Source organism: Bactrocera neohumeralis, unplaced genomic scaffold (assembly GCF_024586455.1).
Source record: "Bactrocera neohumeralis isolate Rockhampton unplaced genomic scaffold, APGP_CSIRO_Bneo_wtdbg2-racon-allhic-juicebox.fasta_v2 ctg3176, whole genome shotgun sequence".
NCBI classification, from domain to species: domain Eukaryota; kingdom Metazoa; phylum Arthropoda; class Insecta; order Diptera; family Tephritidae; genus Bactrocera; species Bactrocera neohumeralis.
The window spans coordinates 1-8,418 of NW_026090573.1; the positions used below are offsets into that span (position 1 = coordinate 1).

The window sequence follows — 8,418 nt, forward strand, 5'->3', positions numbered from 1 at the left end:
TATTGACAATTAAATCTAAATGAAAATACATGTAAATTTACTTAAATTTATTTAAATTTATTGAAATTTCGTTTCGCATTTTTCGGCACTTTCAAATTAATTAATATAGTAAAATTCACGACTTAACCGCACACGTCTTATTCGCGCAAAATTTCCAACTTTATGAAAATTCGCGTACTATTGACACTTCAATTTGGCGGTAAAGTTTAAAACATGTTATACATATGAATATATACATATTTGATGTTGGCGCAATTATTGACACTTGTCTTATAATATACAAAAATTAGGCCAAAACGAAACAATGAAATACATAATTACTTTAGCAAGTCAATATGGCAAATTGAAGCATGAGAAATTGAAATGCCGACGGCAAAACGAAATTGCTTACATTCGTACATTGCGTTTGAATCATGAAAATATCATCATAATGTTTAGGTAAATCTTTTATATATTTAAAATGATTTATTATAAAATAAGATCAAACTAGCATTAAATAATTTGAAAAATTTTAAATCAAAAATAAAAGAGTTCTACATACAAGAGTTCTACATAAATATATTTACATCCTATGGAATATCAAAGAAATCATTTTATAAATACATATATTTCTGTCTCTTCATTTTCTCGGTTAGAATATGTGAGAGAATTGTTAAAAATGTTAAAATTGCGAGGCGAATTCCTGACCTACAATGTTAACAAATGCGGTGAATTCCCTAATTTGAATCTATCAAATGATCGTGCAGTCGAACCTGCACCTTTCTTATACTTTTAGTTCTCTCGTCAGTATTCATTTACTTTCTTACAAATCGACCCGCGATGACGAGGTGACTATTCACGTGTGCGCATATGTATGCTTGTATGCTTGTTATTATTGAATATATCTTTTCCTTGTCTTCATTTCCCTATGAATCTCAACTATTTTATGTGTGAGCTGTTGAAATAACCTGCGTTGGCCAAGCTGGAAAATTATATTATACTTTACAGGATTATTTCTGTAGCTAGTCTTCATTTACATTTTTTGGAAATCGACCCGCGATGACGAGGTATTACGTTTTATCTGACAGCGTGAGGTTTAAGAAGTTCATTTCTAATTTTGTCTTGTGGCATATTAGAAATGATGTTTCTTCGAAAATCGTTCGCTTACAACGGATAAAACGACTTCTGAGTAGTGATTTTAATGAATAAATTCCTTTTGGTTGAAATGCTCTGCGTTGGCCGTTGAAAAGTTAAGACTATACTTCTCAGGATCATTCATTCCTTTCATTTCTTCAAAGAAATTAATGACCTTTAGAAATATGCATATTTGGATTATTTCGTTGTCATTTCCATATTCGTAGCAATAGAATTTCATAAGTAAAGTAATGGCCACCGATTGTCACCCCTTGCCGCTGTAGCAGCTTCGCCTACAAACATGCGTAAATACATATGTATGTATGTATACGTATGATCGTGAATACATATCGACGCAGATTTTTGCGAGAAGCACCAGAAAGTTGTGCAATTTATGATTTTTGGCTTTTGCCATCGTCGCGAAAAGACGACTTGTTGGCAAAGGCATGCTCGGAGAGATGTTACGGCCTCTGTTTTTATGAATGAAGCGAGATCGCTTGTGGAATTTGCGCCTGCGTTCATGAATGAAATCGTTTTTGTTGTAAAATGTACTACACTTGTTCTTCGCCAATTTGGCTGCCATATTGACTTGTGAAGATCAATTTTTTGTTGGTGACATATTCATATGTGTATGCATATGTATGTTTGTATGCTTGTGCATTATTTGTTTGGCAATGTATGCAAATATATGTATGTACATATAGGTATATATGAATGTATGAACATGCAAGTCAATTCGCGCACATGTAATAAGTATATTGATAAGTGATGAAAATCTGATTTGAATTTCTGAACGCGCACATGCGTATACATACACTCATATGAGCATGTGCAGATACACAAGATAGGATAGAAGATGTATGCCTTTTAACATTGTATACTATACAAGTAAATATTTTCTTACTAATAAATTGGAGATTTGTCACGGCAATATACACATAACATAATATTGCTGTGATAAATTTAATTTCTATTAGTAAGAAAAGTATTTATTTATATAGTATACGATGTTAAAAGGCATACATCTTCTATCCTATCTTGTGTGCATACGGAAATCTGTTCTACCGAATTCGTTTTTCCGCTCTCTTTTCGTCGTGCAAATATATTGCCAAACAAAAAAAAAACAAAATTACACAAGCATTACAGCATATTGTTTGCTCATATACATTAGCACAAACAATTTGTGCATACTAATCAAAAAAGCGAATTGATCTCTCTAACGAGCTCTCAATTGCACAAAACATAAGCAACTTCGTACGAACATACATATATACATGTACCACCGTATATGCAAAAATACATCTTTTATTAAAACATAAAAGTTCAAAGTCGACATTTGCAATTATCTGGCAATATCTCTTGTTCTTTGGCAAACAAAAACAAGCAGGATTGTGGACAAAAATCTAATTGATCTCTCTAACGAGCTCTCAATTGCTTACGAACAAATCATAACAAACAATTCGTGCATACTTATGTACAAAGCATATTGATCTCTTCGACGAGCTCACAATTGCACAAAACATAAGCAACTTCATACGCACATACAAACATACATATAAGTCCAAGTATTAGGGTGTACCTAAATAAAAATATTCGGACATAAAATATTTTAATAAATAAAAAACGGGTTTTTAATAGTAATTTAATTCAAATAAAAATATTTTGCTAAAATAAAAATAAAATAATAAAATATTATTTTGCAAAAATGGTTAAATAATGACACAATATCAAAATACAATAGCGGAAAAAATCACCTGCAGGAGCTATACGCTCAAAACAGGCTATTAAATTTATTTCAGAAAGTGACAGTTTAACAAGATACTGCACTAGATTTGCCTCTTCACCGATTCACGAAAACTCGGAATCGTTACTGGAAATCAAAATTATAAAAATCAACAATTTTTGGACTCGTCTCCAAGCGGCTTATGGCGCCATAGTAGATTCTGACAATTCAGATCTACCACAAAATTTTAAATCATCGGCTTACGCAATATACGAAAACTGCTTAGACCAGTATGAAGAAACGAAAGCTATGATCTCCGATCAATTAAAGCTAATAAAAGCAATTGCACCTACTCCCCACAGTAGAGTAGAGCTGCCACAAATGCAACAATATCAAGAGGCAAGTTCAGGCATCCATCTCGAGGTGCCCGCATGTGACACAGAAACCTTTTATGGAGGTTATGAAGAATGGCCGTCCTTCCGGGACATGTTCACGGCCGTGTACATAAACCATCCTCAATTATCACATGCGCAAAAATTGTATCACCTCAGATACAAAACTAAAGGTCAAGCAGGCGAAATAGTCAAACAGTTCGCATTAAATGACGACAATTTCAATTTGGCTTGGGAAGCTCTAAAAGCTAGATATGAAAACGACAGAATACTGGTCGATAAGCAAGTAACGACACTAATGAACTTGCCAAAAATCAAGAAAGGAACAAGTGTAGAATTCATCAAACTAGAATCCACTGTTTCAAATTGTTTGTCGATTCTATCGACACTAAATATTCCCACAGACAGCTGGGACCCAATTCTGGTAAACATTTGCACCGCCGCATTACCAGAAAAGTCGTTACTTCTATGGGAGCAATCGCTCTCATCACGAAAAAAGTGCCCAACGTGGCAACAAATGAAAGATTTTCTCACCACCCAATATGAAATTGCGGAAAGGTTAGAAGAAAAAATAATCAAAACTAAGAACACTAAACACGACCAAAATAGAAGCTTCAATAGACCCCAAGTTAGTAACAAAAACAATTTAAACAACAGCTTTCACAAAACGCACTCGTTCATATCCGAACAGAAAAAACAGACGTCATGCGAACTATGCACAACAGGGCATAAGCTTAAAACTTGCGATAAGTTTAAAAAATTAAATATTAACGAAAGGAACAACTTTGTCAGATCAAAAAGACTCTGTACAAACTGCTTGTCCCATACACACAATCTTAAAAATTGCAAAAGCAAATATAATTGCTTATATTGTCACAAAAGACACAATTCAATGCTTCATTACAGCAGATATTCCATCTCTCCCCAAAGAAGCGCTTATTCACAAAGAACCATGGGTATAATTGCTAAGGCAAATCCCGAAAATTGCCAAAAGACACCATGTTGCTCAAAGGCACAAAAAGCACAAACGCTGTACATCCAAACACAAAGTGGACTAGTTACAGAACTAGTTACCACCACACCAACTCAAGTTGAGGAAAAATCAAATAAATGCCTTAATTCACAATTAAGGAAATTTCAAAATAGAGGGAAACTTCCCCAAATATTAAACAAAACTAAAGAAGATCAGTATTGTGAGTACTTTTCAAAAACCACAACTACTCGATCAAATAATGGCCGGTACGTCGTACGACAACCACTAGAGCCACAATTTTGCAATACCCCAACATAAAGTCTATTTATAAAAAACAAAGTCAGAGTTACTTCTGACAATCCAAATTGTTAAAAGCATCATACAACTTTTGGAAAATTCCTACCTCGGCAGGATGGCTTTCGCCAATAAAAAAAAATACGTCAATCTGAACATAATCCTAGAGCGGTGGCGGGCTACTAAACGCCAAATTAAGGCATACATAAAACCATAAAAAAAAACACAGTTGTATCAAAAGGTTGAAAAATCGACACTTTTCATAAATTTTCAAAAATAAATAAAGTCTTAAACAAAAGAAAGTTCAGGGAGCACCATATGCCCAATGCGATAGTGTGACGCACCTAGACTTACAAAAGGCAAAGGTCGTTCTTATCGCACATCTACTAAGCGCTACTCATATGGGTGGGTTGGCGGAAATCAGCTCTAGAACTTGAAATTACCAAAATTTTATAACTCTATGAATGAAGCCGTTTCCATTCACGGCCACTCTCTCGCAAGATCGCTCTAATTTCACAGTCCTAAATCAGGGCTGAGGAGTGCCACATTCTGGCCATATCTGAGCCAGGCGTGGAGTTACTATCCTTTATGAGCCGATAACATAAAAAAGGCAAACAAATAAACGAACTGTTTACCATAATAAAATAAGAAATTTTCAATAACCTATAATGAAATGAATAAAAGCAAACAAGGCGCAAAATAACAATGAGTCGTCAAAAAAGCAAAATCAAATAAACACGCAAAATAAAGTTGCTTCTCTTAAATATGCACGCAAATTAAAATGCATACAAAATACATGTAATATGTTTTAAATCAAAATGTTTTGCACATACCGAATAAATGTTAGTACATTATTGACTTCTGTTGTCAGAAATATTCTGCGTCATGGCTACTCCACCAGCAGTACGCCAAAATACAGACAATTAAATATTCGTGGAATACTAGGCAAAATATTCGCCTAGGGGGCCCAGGATGTTTAAATGAGTTAAGCATCCACCTCACTCTACTCGATAAAACTGGCGCATCCTAATGGAACCGCTCAACTCACCACACTTTTACATCTTTCAACCCACTCATCAAAAGGGATGGACAAAAAGGGAAAAGACACATTTCGTCACATACAGTTCGCATCACCATCCGTTTATATACCCTCGTTTTTGGACACCAATCTCGCGCGCTGCAATTACCACTGTGCCCCCACAATCTAATAACATTAAATTTTACAACATTTAACTTATCTGTTAAAATTAAAATTGAAGATTTAACTTCAAAATAAGGAATTATATAAAGAAAGATTTTTATAATAAATTACATACATTGTCATTATAAACTCAAGTGTACCCGGTACTTTTATTTCGATTGTGCGTGATAACCATTTAAAGATATACATACATATATACATTTGTATCTAATGGTTGCGAAATTATTCAATGCTTTTGTAGAACATTTGCTTTCGCAAACATACAGACAAATGTGCAAAACATTTGCTTCTACGCCGGTCAAATTTCTATACAAAAATCGGCTGAAATGTGTGAGAAAATAAAAAATGGACAACTAGGGCAAATAATTTTTAAAAAATTTATTGACAATTAAATCTAAATGAAAATACATGTAAATTTACTTAAATTTATTTAAATTTATTGAAATTTCGTTTCGCATTTTTCGGCACTTTCAAATTAATTAATATAAGTAAAATTCACGACTTAACCCGCACACGTCTTATTCGCTCAAAATTTCCAACACTATGAAAATTGGCGCAATTATTGACACTTCAATTTTATGTAAAGTTTAAAACATGTTTACATATGTTTACATATTGACACTTGACTTAATATACAAAATTAGGCCAAAACGAAACAATGAAATACATAATTACTTTTGCAAGTCAATATGGCAAATTGAAGCATGAGAAATTGAAATGCCGACGGCAAAACGAAATTGCTTACATTCGTACATTGCGTTTGAATCATGAAAATATCATCATAATGTTTAGGTAAATCTTTTATATATTTAAAATGATTTATTATAAAATAAGATCAAACTAGCATTAAATAATTTGAAAAATTTTAAATCAAAAATAAAAGAGTTCTACATACATATTTCCATCCTATGGAATATCAAAGAAATCATTTTATAAATACATATATTTCTGTCTCTTCATATTCTCGGTTAGAATATGTGAGAGAATTGCACAAAATGTTAAAATTGCGAGGCGAATTCCGACCTACAATGTTAACAAATGCGGTGAATTCCCTAATTTGAATCTATCAAATGATCGCAGTCGAACCTGCACCTTCTCTATACTTTTAGTTCTCTGGTCAGTATTCATTTACTTTCTTTACAAATCGACCCGCGATGACGAGGTGACTATTCATGTGTGCGCATATGTATGCTTGTATGCTTGTGCATTATTGAAGTTATACTCCTTTTTCTTCCTTTGTCTTTCATTTCTGCGAATTCTCAACTATTTTATGTGAGCTTTTGTTGAAATAACCTGCGTTGGCCGTTTGGTACTTTACAGGATTATTTCTGTAGCTAGTCTTCATTTACATTTTTTGGAAATCGACCCGCGATGACGAGGTATTACGTTTTATCTGACAGCGTGAGGTTTAAGAAGTTCATTTCTAATTTTGTCTTGTGGCATATTAGAAATGATGTTTCTTAGAAAATCGTTCGCTTACAACGGATAAAACGACTACGAAGGGTGATTTTAATGAATAAATTCCTTTTGGTTAAAAAATGCTCTACGTTGGCCGTTGAAAAGTTAAGACTATACTTCTCAGGATCATTCATTCCTTTCATTTCTTCAAAGAAATTAATGACCTTTAGAAATATGCATATTTGGATTATTTCCGTTGTCATTTCCATATTCATGGCAATAGAATTTTCATAAGTAAAGTAATGGCCGCCGATTGTCACCCCTTGCCGCTGTAGCAGCTTCGCCTACAAACATGCGTAAATATATATGTACGTATACGTATGATCGTGAATACATATCGACGCAGATTTTTGCGAGAAGCACCAGAAAGTTGTGCAATTTATGATTTTTAGCTTTTGCCATCGGCGCGAAAAGACGACTTGGTGGCAAAGGCATGCTTGGAGATAATAGAATTATAAGAAACTAGAGGACCCGTCCACGCTTCACTGTGGCTGATACATAGATAATACTACTATTACCATCTATATGATTTCTATTAGTTGGATAATAACTATTTGTTAATGCGATATAGCATTTTTGTGAAGCAATTTGTGTTAGTTTACAAAAAAATGAATCAAAAAGCATTTCGTGCGTTAATAACGCATTGGTTTTTGGGAGAAAAATACTGTTGAATTTGGGCTCAGGGAGATCCACCGTTGAAAAGATATTTTCTAAGCTGGAAACAGGCGAATTGAGCACCGAGGACAAAGATGCTCTAAAGATTCGAAAGCAATGTGCAAAGTGGGTGCCTCACAAGTTCATAATCCAATGAAAACAACGAATAACTGATTCTGAAAAGTATTTGAGCGCTCTTTAATCGTAATAAAACCAAATGTTTGCGTCGGTGTGTGTCGACTGTCATTCTAGTGAACTGCATATGATGAACCGGTTCTTAGGCGTGGAAAGACGAAAAAGTCGGATGGAAAGGTTATGACATCAGTCTTTTCGAATGCATGTTGTATAATACATACTCAAGGACTGATTACTGAGCCAGTTATAATCCATTGAACTGTGTATTTAGTTGCAGTTTCTTTCTACTATTTCAAATACATACTTAGAAATTGTATTATTTTTGAAGAAGAATCTGTATAAAATTGTAGGCATATATTCAAATGATTCCTGCAAATATGAGTTTTGAACAAATGCTTATGATTTGAAATATAATTTTTAGTATTTATGAGTTGTATTAGAATTTTGACATAAAGAGATAAAAGGTATCCTACGT

At 33.7% G+C, this 8,418-nt stretch overlaps 2 pseudogenes; both read left to right on the top strand.

Moving 5' to 3' along the window:
* Window positions 1–970: 970 nt before the first annotated feature.
* On the top strand, window positions 971–1,173 carry LOC126766940 (small nucleolar RNA U3; annotated as a pseudogene).
* Window positions 1,174–7,003: 5,830 nt separating this feature from the next.
* LOC126766941 (small nucleolar RNA U3) lies at window positions 7,004–7,201 on the top strand (annotated as a pseudogene).
* Window positions 7,202–8,418: the final 1,217 nt, after the last annotated feature.